Source organism: Capra hircus, chromosome 5 (assembly GCF_001704415.2).
Source record: "Capra hircus breed San Clemente chromosome 5, ASM170441v1, whole genome shotgun sequence".
Lineage (NCBI taxonomy): Eukaryota > Metazoa > Chordata > Mammalia > Artiodactyla > Bovidae > Capra > Capra hircus.
In genome coordinates this window covers 70,625,906-70,648,845 of record NC_030812.1, presented here as the reverse complement: position 1 = coordinate 70,648,845, position 22,940 = coordinate 70,625,906, and the positions used below count along the sequence as shown (strand labels likewise).

Here is a 22,940-nt window from a genome sequence, read left to right as displayed (position 1 = left end):
AATTCTTTTGGACATTAACCCTTATCATATAGATATTGGCAATATTTCTCCCATTTCATAGCTTTTGTTTTATTTTGTTGATGCAGAAACTTTTTAATTTGGCAATCCCACTGATTAATTTTTGCTTTTGATTCCTATGTTTCTTTTAATTTAACTGGAAAATAATTGCTTTACAATGTAGCATTGGTTTCTGCCATATAATAGCATGAATCAGCCATAAGTGTACATATGCCCCCTCCCTCTTGAATTTCCCTCCCTCCCACCTCTCTAGGTTGTCCTGTTTTTTGTGTCATATCTAAAGTATATTTGCCAAGTTTTTTTTTAATATAAATTTATTTAATTTCAATTCTTATTTTTAAGTTTGTAATCTATTTTGAATTAATTTTTGTGACTGGTATAAGATAGGGGTCTAATTTTCCTACATGTGGTTATCCAACTTTTCCAATATCATTTATTGAAGAGACTAGATAATTGACTTAAGATGCACTGACATAGCTGGCAGACTGATGACTGCTATAGGCCAGGGGCTTTCTTTTCCGTCCCTGGGAGCCTCTTCAGAGTACGTCTTGAGTATCCCATGACATAGAGACTGACCTCTCTCAAAGTGAGTAAACGGCGAGAGAGAGAAGGACAGAGAGAATAGGAATAAACAGGCAGATAGGTAAGGATAGTGAGCCAACAGGGGCAGCATCCTTTTCATCCCCTGAATTCAAGAGCCATGCATAGCATCATATATACCGTATATAGTATCACACCTGCCGCATTCTGTTCATCAGAAAAGAATCGCTGAAATGAAGCATTTAACGGGAGGGGGTTTTGTTGTTGTTCAGTCGCTCAGTTGTGTCCGACTCCTTGTGACCCCGTGGCCAGGTTTCCCTGTCCTTCACCATCTCCCAGAGGTTGCTCAAACTCAAGTCCATCGAGTCAGTGATGCCATCCAACCAATCTAGTCTTCTGTTATCCCCTTCTCCTCCTACTGTCAGTCTTTCTTAGCATTAGGGTCTTTTCCAGTTAGTCAGTACTTCACATCAAGTGGCCAAAGTATTGGTGCTTCAGCATCAGTGCTTCCAATGAATATTCAGAATTGACTTCCTTTAGGATTGACTGATTAGATCTCCTTGCATTTCAAGGGACTCTGAAGAGTCTTCTCCAACACCATAGTTCAAAAGCATCCATTCTTCGGCACTCAGCTTTCTGTATGGTCCAATTCTCACATTCCATACATGACTACTGGTAAAAACATAGCTTTGACTATTCAAAACTACTTTGTTGGCAAAGTAATGTCTCTGCTTTTTAATATGCTGTCTAGGTTTGTCATAGCTTTTCTTCCAAGGAGCAAACATCTTTTAATTCTAAAAGACCGAGGAGGGGGTTTAGACTCTGTCTTTTCATGCAAAAAGAATGAAAAAATCTGGTGATATATTGTAAAACCACCACCTATTTCTTGTTACTTCTTTAAATATACTAAACAGATCTGCCTTGTGTTCTATATATGTTAATTTCAATCAGTCTTTTGGAGTTAAATTCACTGTTACTTCTGCAGCGTTTGTTTCCTGATAGATTTTGTGTGTGTGTTTGTGTGTCGGTTCATTTTCCTCGAATATTTATCTGTGGAAATTGAGACCAGGTTTTAAAATACAGTGCTCTAGAGAGAATCTATATTTCCTTCCCCCAAACAACAGTTTTCACCATGGCCGTGAGACCAAAAAGATAGCTATGAGTTCTGGCCCTCAAACTACCTAACTCTGGGCCTAGAGTTAAGCATCCTCAGTAGTGACCTCTTTATCATTGCCTTTCACCCAGATCCAAGACTAAGACAAGTTTTTCCCCCTCTTCTTCTATGGTGCTGGCTTTCTGCCACTTCACCCTCCGAGGGTCTGGCTTTTGGGAGACTGGATTTATACCTTGTTCTCCAGGCTGCTTTCACACAGAGCTATATTCGGCTCATTTAAAATAGTGCTTCATGGTGGGCGGCCCGGCGGCCCAGCTTGGGGCAGGACTCAAGGGACGACGCCGCCGTAGGGCCCGGGGCTCACCTGGCTGAGGGCGGTGAGAAGGCCCAGAGGCGGCCTCAGCTAGGACCCAGTGTCCCGACAAAAAGAAACCCGGTTACATTCGGCCAGGAGCCTACTCTCTGTGAAGATGGCGGGGCCGGAGCTGTTGCTTGACTCCAACATCCGTCTCCTTTGATCCTGCCCATCGTTATCATCACCTTCTTCGTGGGCATGATCCGCCACTACGTGTCCATCCTGCTGCAGAGCGACAAGAAGCTCACCCAGGAACAAGTCTCCGACAGTCAAGTCCTAATTCGAAGCAGAGTCCTCAGGGAAAATGGAAAATACATTCCCAAACAGTCTTTCCTGACACGAAAGTATTACTTCAACAACCCAGAGGATGGATTTTTCAAAAAAACTAAAAGGAAGGTTGTGCCGCCTTCTCCTATGACTGATCCCACCATGCTCACAGACATGATGACCCAGAGAGATGTTGTGGGGAGGGAGGTGGGAGGGGGGTTCATGTTTGGGAACGCATGTAAGAATTAAAGATTTTAAAATTTAAAAAAAAATAAAAAATAATAAAAAAAAAAAGAAAGGCAACGTCACCAACGTCCTGCCTATGATTCTTATTGGTGGATGGATCAACATGACGTTTTCAGGCTTTGTCACAACCAAGGTCCCATTTCCACTGACCCTCCGTTTTAAGCCTATGCTACAGCAAGGAACTGAACTACTTACGTTAGATGCCTCCTGGGTGAGTTCTGCATCCTGGTATTTCCTCAACGTCTTTGGGCTTCGGAGCATCTACTCTCTGATTTTGGGCCAAGATAATGCTGCTGACCAGTCACGGATGATGCAGGAGCAGATGACTGGCGCAGCCATGGCCATGCCCGCAGACACCAACAAAGCTTTTAAGTTTCTCTTCCTTTGCAGACAGAGTGGGAAGCTCTGGAACTGACGGATCACCAATGGGCACTGGATGACGTCGAAGAGGAGCTCATGGCCAAAGACCTCCATTTTGAAGGCATGTTCAAAAAGGAATTACAGACCTCTATTTTTTGAAGACCAAGCAGGGGCTAGCTGTGTCTGGAACTTGGAGTCGTGCTTAACCTTATAACTTTGATTTGAGCTGGAGCCTCTTGGAATGAAAAGGGGGTGCCTGAGCTGGCGGGGGTGCAGCAAGGATTGTTCTTATCTGAGGCAGGCTCCCCGTCTTGTTTGAACCCAGAGGAAACATGAGGAGTGTATGCTGGGTGACTTGCCCAGAAACAGCTATTTTTTTAATATTTTAAATGTTCCTTCTGGTGACTCTAGTAATAAAAGTAAGAGAAAGGGGAGACACTCAAGCTAGTGATAATATTAAAAAACAGCAAAAATTCAGTCTATGGAAAAAGCATTGTTAATTAAACCTAATTATTACGTGCAGTCATTCTGACATTTAAACCTCAGTAAACTCTTGTTTTCTTGGAATCTTAAAAAAAATAAATAAATAAAATAAAATAAAATAGTGCTTCATGATGCCAGGGATGGGCAGGTTCTCCAGCTTACGTCCTGCCTTCAGCCTGCTTCCCTGTCTGAACTATGCTCTCTTATAATTTTCATTACTGAATCTGAAGAATTACCTTATTTTCTCACCTATTCATTTTTTTCTTACATACGCATGTGCACTGATATATACATATATTACTTTCTATTGATTCACCATTCTTAGATTGTTCTCTACCATGGTTTTATTTTTCGGGATATATTGCCTTCCATGGTATTGGATACTCATGGACCTAGAAAGCACTTTAAAAATACAAATTCCCTGGCCCAACCCAGACTTAGCAAATTAGAATCTCCTGAAACGGAGCCAAGTACATATATATATTTTTAAAAAGTCTCCCCAGAGGAACCTGATGCCCACTACTGCTAAGAGATAATTATTATAGTGAAGACATGGTCCGGAAGCAACAGAAGTGCAGCAGGAGGGCTAAATTTGGCCCACAAAGTTGGGGAAGGTCTTATAGAGGAGGAAATTGCTTTTTTTCTAAACACTCTCTTTTATCCTTTAACTGCTGCAGTTAGCTTTATGGTGTGTGAACACCCCCACATCAGCATCACTCCATGTATCTGAACACCCCTGGGCGATGTCCCAAGGCAGCCATCTTCTCACTGTGTGTGTATCGAGATCACGTGACTTGACCTACGTTGTGTTATAACGCTCCCGGTACTTGCTAATACCCATCCACGTGTGTGCCCGTTGCATGGGCTCAGAGCTACCAGGAGTCCAGCTTACAGAACAGGAACCCACTGGCATTGCTCCCTGGTCCAACTGAGGGTATGCAGTGGGCTTTCTGAATTGACAGGTAGAGCATGAAAGTCAAAGAATTACAGCTATATTGCCTGGGAGGATTCTGCCAAGAAGACAACTCTCAGGAGGTCAGATCCCATTCTTACATGATCCTGAGCTGTACCAAACCCTATGATGTCCATAGAGCTTTGTTTAACCTTACTCTTCACTACCCTGTAAAGGCTTTCACATCTAGTCGATCTAGTGAACCATACCCCTAGATCCGCTTTGAAAGGAGATGCTGAACAGTTCAAGAGGCTTCCATATCTAAGGTCAGGAAGACCTAGTTTTGAATCCCAGCTCTACAACTTACTAGCAGCATAACCAGAAGCAGAAGACTTCAATCTTTCTGAGCTTCAGAATTTTTCCATTTCTGTTACATGGAAGATAATGATATCTGTCTTTTAAGGTTGTCAGAAAACTTAAGTACCCAGTATAGTGGGTACTGGGTGCTTTTATTTGTTATTTTTGCTGTTGCTCTTACGATTCTTAAAAACCCTGAGAGATAAATAGGACAAGGATTATTTTCATGTTCTTCTCCTACTTAGAAAATTGAATATGCACTTTTCTCTCCAAAGAGCTTGAGACCAGCCTTCTGTCTTCACATGCTGACTGTAGTCTGCTACAGTTTCCCAACTGCAGCGTGCAAGTAAAAGAAATTCCCACTGCCCATGTCGCATATGATGTGGAAATGGTGGCTGGATCAAACCTCTTGTGCCCAGTCTGCGTCTTTCTCTCTGGCCCCCTTTGGCATCTCAGTTCTTACCTGGCATGGTATTCCAAGTCTGCAGAAGGTGACTGGACAGCATGTCAAGTTCTCTCTGATCAGAGCTGCAGCTGCCACCATGTACAGGCTCTTTAAAGTGATTCACCATGAGGAGCCTTATACCCGAGTTCCTGGGTTAGCATCAGTTAAAAATTGCATTAATGGAGTGGAATTAGAATCTCTCTGGGGCTAAGAGGTTGCATTTATAACAGGTTCTTCCATTTCTCCGATGTCTTTTATTCAATGACATCTCAGTGGAAAGTTAATTGAAATGGAAAACATCAAGCACAAAGGCAAAAAGGACTTTATAAGATGTTCAGGATTAGTCTACACTTTGATTTAGGTACAGATGCAAAAGTCACAGGCAAACCAAAAACTTTATGTTTGAAAACTGTTACGACAGTGATATTTCCAAAATCTTCCTTCCTCTCTAAGATTCGAAACACCCAAAATGAGGAGTATTGAGTCAGCAAATAATGTAAGTTGAGGTTCTTCGATCATATGGGAGATTTTGTGGTACAGATGGACTAGTGATTGGGTCTAGATCTTAAACGGCCATGGAATAATCGACAGCCATAGAATCCTAGACTATGAGAACTCAGCAGAGCCTTTGGGGTTATTTTTTGGGAATCTTTCACAAAAGTGGAGGTCAAGGTCTCAGAACAGTTGGGCCTGGCCTAGAACTCAAGGTCTCTCGTTGCTTTTTTCTAATACTGTCTGTAGCAGTGACTCAGACTATCACAAAGCTGGCCACGACATAGGAAGAAAATGTACAAATAAATCATCACTGCATGATCGGAGAATTGCTCCAAGTGAAGGTGTTTTTACAGCCACAGATATTTCTTTGAGTTAGAGTCCATTTATTAGACTTTTGTGGCATTTTTCTTACATAGCCTATACCTGTAATTTTATTTCCAATTCCAGTTATTTAAAGCAGAGTTAATATTTAAAGGCATGCTTCAAGCACTGAAATCCAGAATCCAGCTAGATTCTTACTACCTTTCTGAGTTGTCTAGTACAATAGTATTTTTTAAGCACTCATCCTCATCAAATCTTTTTCAAGAATTCAATTTAGTTTTCAGAGAAACAACTCTTTTCACACTTGTAATTAATCCATTTACATAATATTTACTTAGCATATTTAATTGCAACAATAAGAACTGATATAAACAAGTTTGAGAACAACCACAACTCACTGTTGGTAAACACACAACCCGGTGGGTGTGGGGACAGGGGCAGGTCCACGTGCTGAGAGCTGCTCCTAGTGAGCTTTGTTCTGTGTGCTGTGTGCTCCCATCCATATAAAAATACTCCTGGGAAAGAAGGAAAGGGCTGGTAGCAGGCCCTCAGTGTATTGCAACGCAGTCCCTCCCTTTATTGGAGAAGGCAATAGCAACCCATTCCAGTATTGTTGCCTGGGCAATCTCATGCACAGAGGAGCCTGGTGGGCTATATACAGTCCATGGGGTCACAAGAATCGGACATGACTTGGCGATTAAACCACCACCCCTCCCTTTATGGACCTAGGAAAGAAAGAAAGAAGGGTGACTTGGTATGTATCAGCATGTCAATGATGGAACTTCCATCACACACTTGTAGCACTCATTGGGAGGGAATTCTTATCTATCATCTATTTATCTGTCTCTTTATCTCCATCTCTCTACCTCTGTGACTGGCTGGCTGCACCAGGTCATATTTGTGGCACACAGAATCTTTAGCTACAGCATATGAACTCTCAGTTGCAGCATGTCGGATCTAGTTCCCTGACCAGGGATCAAACCTGGGCCCCCTACATTGGGAGTGCGGAGTCTCAGCTGCTGGACCACCAGGGAAGTCGCTGGGAGGGAGGTCTTATCTCTGGGTCCCTTCTAGCAGCCTGTACTAGGATTAATATGGTGTGTTAGTCTCTTTGGACTGCGGTAACAGCATACCATAGACTTAGAAACAACACACATTCATCCTCAGGGTTCTGGAGGCTGGGAAGTTCAAGATCAAGTCACCAACAGATTCGCAGTCTGGTGAGAACCTGCATCCTGATTCATGAATGGCCATCTCGCTGTGTCCTCAAGTGGAGAAAGGGGCAGGGGATCTCTCTGGGGATCCTTTCTAAGAACACTTATCCCTTTTAGGAGAGCTTTACCGATATGACATAATAATCTGCGAAAGGCCCCACCTCCACATAGCACATTGGGGGTGAGACTTTGACATGTGAATTTTGGAGTACATAAATAGTCTGTATGTGTGCTCAGTTGCGTCTGACTCTTGTGACCCCATGGACTGTAGCCCTCCTGGCTCCTCTGTCCACGGAATTTTCCAGGCAAGAATACTGGAGTGGGTTGCCATGCCCTCCTCCAGGTGATCTTCCTGACCCAGGGACTGAACCTGCATCTCTTGTGTCTCCTGCATTGACAGGTGGATTCTTTACCACTGACAGCACCTGGGAAGCCCATTCAGCCTGTAGTGTATGGTAAACAAAGCTAATCAGTGGATTTATGGGACAGGGCTCCACGGACAATAGCACATAAACAGTGTAACTGTTGGAATATACAATAGGGATGGTTCATGGCTGACATGTTCCCTTTAGTGTAAGTGATGGCAGGATACATAACACAGCTCAGAGACCTCATGTGTTTCATCTGGGCCAGAGCACTTGCCAGTGAGGAGAGGAATCAGGGTGTGACACTGGCCATCCTGGCTTCTCTCTGCCTGGCTCGTGCCTCGGGATTGCTTGATTTTAGGAAGGAGCTCCAACCATTGTAGATCTGACCCTCAATGTCATTTCATCCAGTACCTAGATTAAATGTGCTTCGATGAAGAGCACCTCTGATGTATGTTCAAAACGTTATGGGCAAAGGATAAAATGAGGGGTTTTCCCATTTTTCAGTTTTCTGAGAAAACTTTGAGAGAACCCAGGCAAGTAGTGGAAACCACAGGAAGTAAAACAGTCATAGGAACTGGAGATCAGAGCAGAGTCACTTCTGTGTGAATTTAACCAGAACCAATTATAAAAAAAAAAAAAAAAACAGGATCCAGGAGAGAGAGGGAGACAGAGTCAGAGGGAGACAGAATGAGGAGGAACTGGCCCCAGGCAGCTGTTGGCTGTGCTCCAGGTCAAAGTTCATGTTCAGGGCCAGGGCCCTTGGTGACATGGGTGAGCCTTTCTGTCCTTGACTGCAGCTGACTCTCTGTGCATGAGATGCAGCTTGTAAACCCTGCCCACTGTGGGGGTACCAGTGACTTGCTCTGTGGGATACCAGACTGAGGATATGGAGTTGTCCACGTTTGGAAGCCAGTGAAAGGACAGCATCTCAAAGTCTTAGCTCTAAGACAGTCCTAAGTTTTTACATGGTGACAATGAAGTCAGCTTGTCCCTGGCCCACTATTAGAGACCAGAAAATGGGAAACAAGTTTTGAAAACTCATGTACAGAAAGTCACAGAGACCATGGAAGACGTTTAAACAAACAGGAATCTAACAGGCACTGTGTTTGTGCAAATGTTCTGTTTTATTTATTTCTCATTTATAGCCTGCTTTCTTTTACAAAAGGTTTTAGGCAACCTGTAAGAAGAGACGCAGGAATTTATGTACAAGCATCATTGTGCATGCTAAGTTGCTTCGATCGTATCCGACTCTTTGTGACCGCAGGGACTGTAGCCCACCAGGCTCTTCTGTCTGGGATTCTCCAAACAAGAATAATGGGGTGGGTTGCCATGTCCTTCTCCAGGGGATCTTTCCAACTGAGGGACTGACCTCACATCTCTAAATCTCCTGCACAGACAGGCTGGTTCTTTACCACTAGCACCACCTGGTTGTCTCTGACTCTATTTTGAAAGTTGAACTCTGAGCCTCTTGGCAGTCCGCTCAGTTAGAGGATTCTTGCTCCAAAAGAATATATATCATTTATTTTCAGTGGATTTGAGTTAATCCCATTGTTTAATTTTGAAAGGAATTTCTTACTTTGGATTTCCCAAAAGGAATACTGGCCTAGAACCAGACTGGACAGTGTCCTCAACACTATCCCTGCTATAAATGCAACAGAAATGTTCTGTGTCCAGCATCCCGCTTTCCCCTAAGGGCACTAGCCTTCAGTGCAGACCCAGGCAGTGTGGGTCAGGCATGCAGGAGTCTACGATTCCCCTACTGGCCTTCAGAGAGTCAACCACTGTGTCTTCTCTCTGCTGGGCCTTTGGAAGACCTACATAGCAGATTATCCAGCATTAATTTCTTGCGGAGAAAAAAAAAGACCATTTTTTAAACTATAATGTAAATTGATTGAGGTAGCCCTCATTTTGGCTTAGGAAACAGGATGGGGAAACTGCAGCCTTCTGCAAGTGAGTCACACTGGAGATTCCAAACCTATGGGCTGAAGGGAGGGGGTCATTTTTCTGCAGTTTTCAGTCTTTACCCAAGTTGGGCATCTTCCCCTCCTTGGATGGCTCTGGAGTGTTATTCTGACATATCCACCATGCAGCCAGATGCCTTGCTGACCTATTCATTGTCAAACACTCCTGAGCCCTAAATAAGGAACAAATGTCATCCCAGGCCTGTTTTCACCTGCCACTTGCTACAAAGTTGGTGACCTTTTCCAAGTCGAGCCTGTGACAACAGCTTTTTATGCAGTCAGCTCACCTGGGACAGACACGTGGGAGCTGCCCCCAGCATGCCTTTTCTGGAGGCCTCAGCGCTGGAGCCTCTCTGTTCACCTGCCGCTCTTTCTGCTCCCCCGGCAATGCTCTGAGCAGGGAAAATGTCCTTTCTCCTCAAATATCAGCTCAGCTCTGCTTTCAGCCCTGCCCTCCATCTTCTCTAGTAGGTATCCCACCCCCGTCACTTTTCATCCCTTCATCTATGTTACTTTCATCGTATCTCTTAGCATCACTCGGAGTTTTATCATATATCTATTTGTCCAGCTTCCTTGCCGGAATGAACATGCACAAGAGACAGAGACCCTGGGATTTGGGCTTTGTTTTTGTTGTTGTTTATGACTCAGAGCCCAGAACAGTGCCTGGCACTTGGATGGAGGATGGATGGATGGACGGACGAACAGGTGGATGGGTGGGTGGACAGACAGATGGATAGGTGGATGGATGAGTGGGTGAGCGGGCGAACTTGGATTGAAGTGCAATCTCTGGCTCCTTATTCAAAGTGACTGCTTAGTGCTCATCACAGGCATCCTCCCCTCTTGCTCTCCCAGCCACTGCCCAGCCATGGCTGTGACTTTACCAGACAAAAATGTTCTACCCTGAGCTTGGAAGGCTGCACTTAGCTTCTGTCAGAAAGGATATCAGAACTATGAAGGGCAAGGTCCTGCTCCTTGTTATTGTTGGTGATTTGGTGCCATTCCAGGGGAAGGCCATTAGCTGACTCTTCTGGGCATGTTGCCCTTGGCTTGCTAAGAGAGGACTCTCTCCCAGAAGGACAGCAAGGTGCAGGCTTATAGAGGGGGCCTTCTCTAGCTGAATCCCCAGGGGGGTCATGTGGTATGTTTGCTGCTCAGCATTCAGGGATGTTGGGTGGGAATAGTCTGTGGCAGGGCCTGAAGGAAGCTGTGCTTCATCTACGCACCCTGTTCTAGCTGTTCATTTCAGCAGCCTTCATTTCCAAGTTGATATGGAGCGGCTGAGAGGCTCAGTTTTGTTAAGAAACAAGGGTTCTGGTCCCTTCTCAGTTGTGTGATCTTGAGAATATCATTTCCCCTGGCTACAACTCAATTTCATTTGGTATACTGTGGAAAAAGTTAGGCTACATGATTACTAAGGTTTTTGCCGGTGTAATGTTTTTAATTATATTCAGTTCAGTTCAGTTCAGTCACTCAGTCATGTCCTACTCTTTGCAACCCCATGAATCGCAGCACACCAGGCCTTCCCTGTCCATCACCAACTCCCGGAGTTCACTCAGACTCACATCCATCGAGTCAGTGATGCCATCCAGCCATCTCATCCTCTGTCGTCCCCTTCTCCTCCTGCCCCCAATCCCTCCCAGCATCAGAGTCTTTTCCAATGAGTCAACTCTTCGCATGAGGTGGCCAAAGTACTGGAGTTTCAGCTTTAGCATCATTCCTTCCAAAGAAAGATCTCCTATTTGTATGGTGCTCAAATTTCCTCTTAAAGTCTATCTTTTGTTAGCATATCTCCATAACATGTATTAATAGTTCAGTCTATCCGGTCCTGTGTGCTTTGTCCCACCACCTGTTCAAGGAGGAGAACGCCATCTTCTCTACAGACTTGGCCCCCAGAGACTGACACAGTGCCCCAGCACTCGTGCGTTCAGTGACCAGCACAACCCACCTCTTCCTTCTGCGTTTGCATACTCATTGGTTGAGTTATAAACATGCAGTGAAGCATCCCCAAAGACAGGTAACTTGTGCAGAATTCATAAATCATCCCTGCATAGGTTCTCAGAATCTTATCACCCATGCATGCCCTCTCTGACACCTCTTGGATACAGAAACTTCTTTTTAATCCTTCTCCTTTAACTTCATCCCAGTGAAACAACACCAAGGCTTTGGGATCACACTCAGATCCCAGCTCCATCATTTACTACCTAGTTGTGTGAAACTGTGCTGATTACTTTGCATCTTTGAGCTTCAGGTTTCTTCATTGTAAATGAGAATAAATACTACTAACCTTGCAGGGTTGGTTGCAGGATCAAAGTAGCCTCTAGCTCAGTACCTAAGAGGTTCTCAGTGATCTTAGTTGTTCCCTCCTCGGTTTAGTTCAAGACACCGTTTCCCCTCAGAGCTTTCCCAGCCAACCCTTGACAATTGTTCTCCAGGCGTCTTAGTCTATGACACCTTTATTGTTATCTGTCTTGGAACATCTGAACTGACTTCTGAAACAGGACTATAGGATGCTAAGAGTCAGGGCACATCGTGGTACCTGCGGAAGTGTTTCCTCCTTTCATAGCCCAGTGTCCTGAAAGTAACAGGTGCTCAGCTCATGCTGCTCCATGGCAAAGGCAACAGCACAGCTGCAGCAGCAGAGCAGCTTCACCACGTGGCCTCGCTTAGGTCACGGGCCCTCTTTCTGCTTTAGTTCTCATCGTTCACATGAAAAGTTTGGATCAAAATATTCCCCAGGCCCTTGCAGTTTTGATATCCTGTGCTATGATGCTGTATCGGGTTTTAACAAAAGTGCAAAAACCTCCTCTTGGATGCAGGAGTTTCCCTCGACACAGAGAGGCCTCGCTGCACACAGGAGGCACAGTCTTCTTGCGTGAGCAGCTGCCCTCAGATCATCGACAAAGATGAATGTGTTTGGGGCTCAGCTTTCCGTCAGAAGTAGGCTGGCTTGGCTATCCTATTGCTCTAGGGGGAAGGACCAGCACTGGTTTCTCTCCTGGAAGAATGTGCGTCATGACGCATGGGTACCAGGTGTTTCCAGCTGAAGCGGAAGAGAGGAAGAGACCTTGACTTTTCACTGAGGATGCTGAGGAAGTCTATTACAGATCTCAGGATCTCGTAGAGCATCTTGTGAAGGAAAGGTGGGGCCAGCTATAATTAATTGGTGGTAAATATGAGCTTTGGGGTCAAGACTGTGTGTTGGCAGATTTCAGATCTAGGAAGATCTAACACAGGGACCATCTAGAATCTCGACCCTTAGATCCCCATTGGCTCCTCTTGACACGACACCACCTGGAGGCCTTCTGCTGTTTACTGGGGGAGGGGGATATGCCCAGCCTCTTTCAGGAAGACTTCTTTTCTGGCTTCTCTTCCTCTCTTGCTCAACAGCAGCTAAGCGTTGGGGGAGCAGGGTAGCCCTCCACCTTGGTCTTCTTTTCTGCTAACCTCTCCTATACATGAGCTTATGTTTTTAAATATCATTTAAGGTCAAAATCTGCAGTTTGGATCTCAGGCATAACTTAGGAAAAACAGAACTCCTGATTCCACCCAAATGGTTCTGTCGCCATACTTTGGAAGACCACTCAGCAATGAAAAGGAATGTGATAATAATACAAGTGACAGCTTGGGTGAGTTTCGAAAACATTGTGCTGAGTACAGGCAGTCAATCACACAAAACTGCACACTCTGTGATTTTGTGATTCTTTTTATGCGCAACTCTAGGAAGGGTTAAGCTGTGGTAACAGGAAGGAGATCAGGGGTTACCTGGAGCTGAGTTTCAGGGAAGTGGATTAATTGCAAAAGGGCCATAAAAAGACTTAGGCTGCTGGGATAGTCCTGTATCCTGATGGTGATGATGGTTATGTGACTGTACACAACTGCCACGGTTTGTCAAAGCTGCACTTACTTAACGTGGATTAATTTATTGAGTTTTATTGTACTTCAATAAAGCTTAGAGGGAAAGAATGACTCCATAGTTTCTGGCCTAAGCAACTGGGCAGCTGGAGAGAGTGAGCAGCTCTTTCCTGACCTGGGTGACACTGGTTAGAGCAGGTGCAGAGGAGAAAAGTCAAGATTTCAATTTGGGATTTTACTGAGATACCTTTTAGCTGTCCAGAGTAAGAGGTGTCAGGTGGGCAGTTGAATTTATGATTCTGGAACTCAGTATAGAGGTCAGACCAGAGACATAAATTTTGAAGTTATCGACATATAGGTGGTATCTGAAGCAGTGGCCTGGAGGAGATGACCGAGGGTGCAGGGCGGGAATGGAAAAGAGGAGAGCTTGGGGAGGTGGGGGTTGGAGTCAGGAGTGGGGGCGTCCCAGGCGCACCAGCCTTTGTCGTGAAGATTCAACAGGATAAACTGTGTAAAAGTACTGTTGGCCTACTGCAGTTGTTCTTGCCATGCTAGCTGTATCATCCTCATTTTTTTTATTAAGTTGAAATTCACATGATTTCATATAAATAGACATTTTTTAAATGTGCAATCCAGTGGTGCTTAGTTACTTACAGCATTATAAGGTGATCTCCTCTGTCTAGTTTCCGGACGTTTTCATCACCCCAGATAAGCACCGTGCGCTCATCAAATAATCCCTCCGCATCCCCTCTCCCCTGTCCTCTGCTGACCACTGATCTGCTTTCCATCTTTATGGATCTGCCTCCTCTGGATACATCCTATAAGAGGAATCATAGACTAGACGGCCTTTTGTGTCTGGCTGCTTTCATTGAGTATAATGTGTCTGAGGTTCGTCCAAGGTGCAGCATGTATCAGTACTTTGTTCCTTTTTATGGCTGAATACTTTATTTTATTTTATTGTTATTCTACTTCTATCCCCACACCGACTCCTGAGGATGCATGCATGATTGAGTGTTGTTGCCTGAAAACTTTTCTCCAGTTCTCTGAAAACTCAAGTGGATGTCCTACAGTTCATTTCAGTTCCGGTAGTGGTGTTAGCAACAGACCCCACGGGTTTAGGGCTCAGACCCACAAGACTGCCTATACTTCAGATACCAGTCATAGGTATCGAGTCGCTGGGTTACCCCCACATCTGTCAAATTTGGCTCTGAAGTCAGGGGGTTTCCAAATCCACCTCTCCTCAGTGAGGTTTGCTAACTTGCTAGAATGACTCACAGAACTCAGGAAAGAGTTTTATATACACTGGCGTGTGTGCTCAGTCGTGTCTCACTCTTTGTGACCCCAGAGACCGTAGCCTGCAGACTCCTCTGTCCATGGATTTCTCAGACAAGAATACTGGAGTGGGTTGCCATTTCCTTCTCTAGGGGATCTTCCCGGCCCAGGGATCGAACCCCCATCTCCTGCATGGGCAGGCAGATTCCTTACCACTAGTGCACCTGGGAAACAATGTTACTGTTATTTACTGTTACTGGTTACCCATAAAGGATGCAACTGAGAGACAGCCGCGTGGAAGACACGCACAAGGCAAGGCATGGGGGCAGGGCGCATCCCCTCTGTGGGCCCACTGCCCTCCCAGAACCTTCACGTGTTCACCAACTCAGAAGCTCCCTGCAGCCTGTCATTTAGGGGCATGTACGAAGGTTCCATCCAGCAAGCATGAGTGATGATCATTGACCATCAGTGATTTTTTTAAATTAATTGATTTGCTTATTTGGCTACACTTGGTCTTAGTTGTGGCAAGGGGGACCTAGCTCCCTGAGCAGGAGTAGAACCCAGGCCCCCTGCATTGGGAGCGCAGAGTCTGAGCCACAGGACCAGCAGGGAAGTCCCTGGCCGTCAGTGACTAACTCATTCTCTACTCCACCTACTTCTCACCCAGAGATGGGAGGGTGGACCTGAATGTTCTAAGCTTCTAATCAAGGCATGGCTTTTCTGACAAGCAGCCCTCATTCCAAAGCTGCTGAGGGTTTCTTCATTAGAACAAAAGATGTTCTTATCACTCAGGAAATTCCAAGGACTGTAGGCGCTGTGTGCCAGGAGCCAGGGATGAACACCAAACATCTTTCTGGGGAACCACAGCCTTCATTCCAGCCAAGCTTCCTCCTGCAAGGTCTTAGAGCACACTGTTCGTCTTGTCTTTACACTCTGAACATCCTCCTTCCAATCTCAGTTTAATCCTTATTTCTTCAGGTGACTTCCTGACTGGCATCCCCTCTTACAGACCCTGGACATTACTCTGGACTGCTCCCTCCCATCCCTTTCAGGGTCGCAGTTCTGCCTTTGTTGCTGTGAATGTTAGGGGACGTTCACCTATGGAATGGCTGAATTATGTCCCCCAAAGTTGATTTGTTGAAATCCTAACCCCCAGTGTCTCAGAACGTGACTGTGTTTGAACTAAGGGTTTTAAGAGAAGTCACTAGATAAAATGAGGTCATTAGGTGGACCCTAATCTAATCTGATTAGTGTTCTTATAAGAGGGGATGAGGACACAGACCCACAGAGGAATGACCACAGGAGGATCCAGGGAGAAGATGACCCTTTTGTGGGCCCAGGAAAGAGACCTCAGAAGAAACAACTTGTCAAAACCTCAGACTCAAACGTCTAGCCTCCAGAACTGTGAAGGTGTTAGTCACTCAGTAGTGTCCAGCTCTTTGCAACCGCATGGACTGAGGCCAGCTTGGCTGTTCGTTTCATGGTATTCTCCAGGCAAGAATACTAAAGTGGGTAGCCATTCCCTTCTCCATGGGATCTTCCTGACCCAGGGATCGAACCCAGGTCTCCCTCATTGCAGGCAGATTCTTTACCATCTGAGCCTTAATTATCCGCTGTTTAAGCTACCCAGCCTCTGGCACTTTGTTGCAACAGCCATAACAAACTAATACACACTATAAGGATGTAAGCCCCACCAAGGGGAGGAGCCATCTCAGGGTCCACCCATCTTTGCATCCCCACAACTCAGCTTGGCTCTGATGTGTATTCATTAGCTGTTTGGTGAATGTATGGATTACTTACCTCAAGGTGAAGACAGAGATCTTTGAAATATGGATATTCCATTAACCCTGTACAGAGTGGTCCATGGGAAATGCTCCTTTATCCTTTCAGTTTCTCTGTTTTGAATTTCCTGCCTATTCTTCTTCACAGAAGGAACATAACTACACCTTGATAATCTGCCCAAGGACCAGCCTTAAGAATATAGAGAGGTTTTGTGCTCAAGCTTCCTGAGTGCTTCTCAGACACACAGGGGCCTCTCCCACCTGCTAGGCTGTGTGTCAAAGAATAAAGTTTGCTCAGTATCTGTATTTTGCAGAAATAGAATACCAGTGAATAATAATGTTGTAATTTCAGAAACACTTCTATCGAGGAAAGAAAATTAGGTAATAGCTACATAAGATTCAGAAAGGCTTGGTCACAATGATAAGACTTAAAGTTGAGCAGTATTTTATAGTTTACAACTTTTCATTTCACCCTTAAAACAACCTTATGATGGCATAAAGGTGAATTTTATCATCATCCATTTTGTAAAATGAAAATAATAACAAAATAATAAAAACTAAAGCTCAAAAATGGTCGTTTGGGCCCAGGTTGTATATAGTGAGTAACTGGAAAAGCCAGAACTTTAAATGTTGCCCTTTGAATCCTGCAAGCAAGTACTTCTTATGCAACCCAAGTGGGAAAAGTTAGAGGGCTTCTCCTAGGCCCTTTTATTAGTGATTCAAGGAGTGTCTTTGAGTGAAGGATCTGAAAGATGCCAACCCACTGTGTTTTTAAAGAGAGACTGACCCAAGGAGTTCACGGATGGAAGTGGTGGCTGGATTCAGGCCAGCTCTGTGCCCCAGCTGAGGCCCCGTCGGAGAGGTGACAGCAGCCGAGTGTCCTGGGAGTCGGTGTGATAAAAGCAGCCTTGGAAGAGAGCCCAGCGGCTGGCTCCACGTCCCTTTTTCATTTCTCCCATTTCCAAAGACCAGAGATCACGGAAGGAAGAAGAGAGAGATCGTTATTTGAGATCGAGCAGTTTTCAAACCATAAATTAAGTTAAAGTGGGCTCACTTGGGGTTGACTCGAGGGATGGGAACTTGTCCTTGTAACTTGGCAGACAAAATCATCGTCTGGACCTTTATTGAACTGCAGGCTTTTCTCTGTGTCTCAGTCCTGCCTTTTTTATTCTCCCTGGATGCTCCTGGGTAGGATGTGCTCTTAGCTCAGCGCCCTGGGATTACCGCTAAAAGAGATTAGACTCAGAGTGCCCTGATGGGGACCAAAGGACTCTTTAGAGTCCCCTAACCCTAACCTCTGCCTGTAGTCCCAGGAGGTACCGTGGGCAGAAACAGTGGGCTCTCACATATTCCTTGACCAGCCTTTTCCCCCATCTTCTCTAGGTCCTTTGGAGTTTTTTGCCCACAGCTATGCCAGCTGCAGCCCTTCCCCTGAGGAGAGGAATACCTTACAGCTGGTTCCCAACCACGAGCGTAGCTATAAAACATGGGTTTTTGCAACAAGGAAACCTGAACACAAGCCCCAGCTCTCTGGTCCTTAGTCACAAGTCTTTGACACGTGACTCTCCCTCTCAGTCTCAATTTCCCTTCTGTGCTCACCTCACTGGCTTGTGGTAAGGCACTCTGAAATGATGCAAGACAAGCACATAGTCTGGTGCCTCGGTGAAGTGCTCACCGAGCAAGGATTGCCCTGGGAACACAGCCTTCAGCTGTGCATACACACACAGGAAGAACATGTCTGAGGATGAGGAGAAAGGCTTTGCTAGCCTAGAATAAAGAGATCTCATGGTCAGGTTGGAAGGGAGCTTCAAGGTCCTCAAATCTAGTGTTCTGCTTGGTGTAGGTAAGCCCTCTCCCACCTCCAGCCTGCTGGGTGACCTCCCACTCCCAAAGGTCCCCAAGCCCGCTTTGCGTCAGAATTCATGCAGCTGTCCTTTGCAGAGAAACTCCCTGGCCTCACCCTGGGAGAATCTGCTTCAGTAAGATTTGGGCAGGGCCTGGCAGACCACAGCCAAAAGGCTTGAGAAGCTTTTTGTAGAGATCACATAACCCAGAAGGTTATGTTCTGGGTCTGTTCCTTTACCGCTGTGTCTCCCACGGTTGGCAGAGTCCCCAGTGCACAGTAGGGATGTGATGAACACCTGCCAGGTAGGGGTTCAATCATGCAGCCTCATCTAGAACTGTCCCAGTGCCCGGAAACTTCTCCCTGAAAATGCAGCTCACTTCTGTTTGGGTGAACTCCGGTGGTACTTACAGTCTGGCTTATAAGAAGCAAAATCTATCTTCCTTCAATCTTAACTCATGCAGCCTAATTCTACCTTCTAGAGTGACACTGATTCTAATTCCTCTTAGAAGGGATTATCCCTCAGCTATAGAGGTCAGTAAGGGTGAAGTATTTTTGTCCAAATGAAATCAGGGTTGGCTGAACCAAGGTATAAACTGGAGCCAGGGGTGCTTCAACAAGCAGCCCAAAGGAAACAGAAGGATGGACGATGGGACCTGTTTAACTAGAGCACGTGGACTCCATCTCAAGGACATGCAGCATAAACATGGGGTATGGAAACCTGGTTAAGGGTCTCAGTGCACCCTCGTGAAATAGAATCCTGTGCCATTTTAGAGAGGCAGAACCTCCGAAGCTAAGAATTTGCCCAGGATTACCATTCAGGCATAGAAGAGCTAGAAACCTGAACCAGATGAGAATTAAAATTCAAGGAAAGAAGAGGAGGCCAAGTTGGAGAAGCTTAAACACAGGGAAAAAACAAACCATGTGGTGTAGAGCTGGCGGTGGAGTCCCACCGCTTGTGTTGACGGCGTAACATCTCCCTCCCTTTCTACGGGCTTCATCTGTCAAAGTAGGCGATTCGAGAGGAATTACTCAGCCCTCCTCAGCCCCGTGAACCTCTGTGATCCGAGAGTGCATTTAGCTGGAGCTGAACGGAAGAAGTTGGAGCTGTGAAACCTGCAAGTTCAGAAACAGTCCTTTTCATCCCTTTCAGGGTTGTTTAAATACCCTTTGTATTGCATCTTCTCAGGAGATGTTTTATTGTTCTGCACCCACTAGTAATGGGTGGGGTGGGGGTGCACCTGTGGCTGTGAAGCTGTTCCTTCAGATGTTTAGTAAATGACAATGTGATACTCTTGTGTTTTCCTTATTACAGCCATCCTGCACTCAGACGTGCATGGAATGGTGCTATTAAAGCCTTTCTCTGTTAAAATAGCTTAGTAGAATACGTAAGAGGTTGGAAGCGCGTTGTTAACTTTCTCTGCTGATACTCAGGACAGTTTTCATATTCACCTGATGCCTTAAGCACGGCTGGTTTGGTGTGCAGCAATGAAAGAGAGCTCTGGAAGCATCCATGATCAGGACAAGAGCTACTGCTCCTGGTGTTTACCTATAGAGGTTAACTAGGGCCCACCTAATTCCATGCCATTCACATAGACCCCACCAGTTCCAGATAGGCTAGGCTTATGGGTAACAGATAGTATTTACTTTTCATTTATCCATTCATCTGTCCATCCATCCACACTATACTAGGCCCCAGGAGCATTAACTTTTTCAATCAAGGAAGCAAAATCATTAAATTTGACTTCTAAATATTTCTGTGGCCAAGTAAGGCAAAATATTGGGTTGCCCCAAAAGTTCATTTGAGTTTTTCCATAACAGCATACTAAAACCCAAACAAATTTTTGGCCAACCCAAGAGTAGCAAGGGGCTTCCCTGAGGGAAAGGCGACCAAGTATGAATCTGCTAAGGTATCAGGGAAAGAGAGGTGATGAGGATGGAGCCAGGAAGGGGATGAGTTTGAAAAATAAAAGATAAAACCTGTAGGAGCTGGTTATAGCAGTGATGTGAGAGGTGAGGGGGGTGGGGTGTCTTGGTAGACTCAAAGGTCCTGGCTTTGGCAACAAGTTGGGTCTTGATGCTACCAACCAACAGAATAGGCAGGAGTCAGGCTGCTATTTAGGAAGAGAAAATTGTGGATCTGATTTTGATCCATTTGAGTTGAAGGTCTCTGTGGAAGAGCCGAATGAAGCCGTGAGCAGGTAGTTGGATTTAAGAGTAAGAAGCTCTGGAGAGCAGTCTGGGATGGAGATGGGCAATGACCTTCCTCTTGGCAGTATTTGAAGCCATTGGAGTCGATTCCATCACCCAGGGGTAAAATGTAGAGCAAAGAGAGGGGCTGAGGATGGGAGTTGGGGAGCCCAGCTTTGAAGGGGAGGCAGAGGGAAGGGAACCCCTGAAGGAGGCAGGGAAGGAGTGTTCAGAGGGAAGAAAACAGCCAGGAGATTGGTGTCACCGAAGTTAAAGGCTTCAGTGGGGCGGGGGAGAGAGGCCGGTAGGGCAGCATGTAGGGGAGCAGTTGGCCAAATTTCCTAGAGTCCTGCCTACGCAGCTAGTGTCAGTGCTTCAAACAGAAAACCCAGACTTCATGAACCATGACAACCACAAAAGAGAAGTCGAAAAATGCCAGTAGTTGAGCACCTACGAAGGGCTGGGTGCTTTATTTATGCATATGATTTATCTGCACATTTATTTTTGGAGGCAAGTGGGGGAATTCTATTCTTGTCCTTTTACTGATAAGGAACTTGAGGCTCAGAGAAATTACGCCTTGGTCAAGCCATAGAGAACTGGGGCTAGAACTCTGTTTTGCCTCATTCTAAAACCCTTTGTCTTTCTCATTTATATCTGGTGGGTGAATGCCCCACCTGTCCTTGCCACATCCAGCATGCCACCTGGAAGCATCACCATGCCCTGCTCCCTTGGGCCCTCACCTCCTGAATGGCAGGAGCCTTGCCTGGAGCCAAAAGCTGCAGAAGGAGGGAGCCATTCGTCTGCTGCCTGGTGACACCAACACCAGGGCCCCAACAGAATAGCAAGCTTGTTCGCTCTTGTCTGGCTGTTCATGGTGATGTATGAATAAGCAAAGAAGACAGCTTCATTTCCATAAGTTAACTTGTGCCTGGAGTAAGGAAGACGGGAAACGTTGCGCTTAATCATAACCACAGGGCCAGCACAGAAAACAATGACAAAGCCTTTTCTGTTCGCCTTGGTGTTTTATGATAATAACTCCTAAGCAGGGGAGACAGGCGGTGTGGGACGCTGAGGGAGGCGGCACGTCAGCCACCCGGGGCATCTCCCCGAGAGGATTCCCTGGGATTTTTCCTCTTAATAGGGTGGCAAGCCCAGGATGTGTTTGCATTGTCAAGATCAAGACTTTAGACTTTGACTTCCGGAGACCAGACCCAGACTGCAGATGCCACCTGGCTGGTGAGCTGGGATTGGCGAAGCTGTGAAAGATAATCTGTCTCCCGTGTGCTGTCACTGGGGACCTGGGGGGCCCTGATGTCTAGGAGGGTGCGACAGGACAGTGGTGTCATCCGAAAAGCTTTAGGGGAAGCCCGGGAGCTTGGAGGTCTGGGTGGAAGGGGCAAGTGTGGCTGCAGTTCAGCAGGGTCTGTGGTAGACACTCCGGGGGAGACGGGAAGTAGACTTCACCCACCCTGCCCATAGAATCCACTACTCCCTGCCCTCCACTCGTCTGACTTACCAGCATTTCCATCATTGCAAGCATCTCGCTAAGTCATAACTGTTTGTCTTTCTCCTTCTAACTGCCTCTAGGGTGCAGACTGTATTTTATTTGTCTTTGATTCCTTAGTACTTTGTGTGGTATCTGACACAAAGCAAACCCTCAATCAGTATTAAACTGAACCAAAGCCTAGGCAGAGTAAGGGTGGTGTCAGCTAAGGAAGCGAGGAAACGGCTGAGACCACAGATGCCTGAATCCAGGTAGAGGGGGAAGAGTATAGGGCTGGGGGACTCTGGGTATAATGTTAAGTGTAGATACCTACTGAACATTTTACTGTTTTATGGACATTGTTTACTGGCGATCTGTGAATAAGCAAAGAACACAGCTTCATTTTCACAAATTACCTCTGTGTGTGTGTGTGCTCAGTCATGTCTGACTCTTTGCCACCCCAAGGACTGTAGCCCACCAGGCTCCTCTGTCTGTGGGATTTCCCAGACAAGAATAGTGGAGCGAGTTGCCACTGCCTTCTCCAGGGGATCTTCCCTAACCAGGGATCGAACCCACGTCCCTCGAGTCTGCTGCACTGGCAGTCAGGTTCTTTGCCATTAGTACCACCTGGAAAGCCCTAACTTGTACCTGAGAGTAAAGTCGCTCAGTCATGTCCCGACTCTTTGTGACCCCATGGACTGTAGCCTACCAGGCTCCTCCTTCCATGGGATTCTCTAGGCAAGAATACTGGAGCGGGTTGCCATGTACCAGAGGAAAGAAAATGGTTAATTCTAAAGTATGTACTTTTTGTCCACACTGTGTTATAAATGAATGAAAAAAAAAAAAGGCACAGAGAGATTAAGTAACTAGTCAAAGGTCACACAGCTATCAGCTGGGAAAGGAGCCAGGATTGGAACCCAGGCAGTCCGGCTGTGTCACTCATTTTCTTCACCACTTTACTGTACGCCGGAAGGGTCGTGCTAGAGGAGGACGCTGAACTCTGCTGGTTGATGAACTGGGTTTATACACCACATGAGTTGATTGTGTGCCAGTGGCCCTTCGGGGGAACCTTGCCGTTGACTA

The 22,940-nt window shown here is 45.9% G+C and overlaps 1 protein-coding gene and 1 pseudogene across 2 annotated transcripts in view; both read left to right on the top strand.

The window, feature by feature from the left end:
- The window catches only part of LARGE1 (LARGE xylosyl- and glucuronyltransferase 1), a 609,955-nt gene that overhangs the window by 442,172 nt on the left and 144,843 nt on the right, over nt 1–22,940 (top strand). The window lies entirely within an intron of this gene.
- LOC108636019 lies at nt 2,104–3,445 on the top strand (annotated as a pseudogene).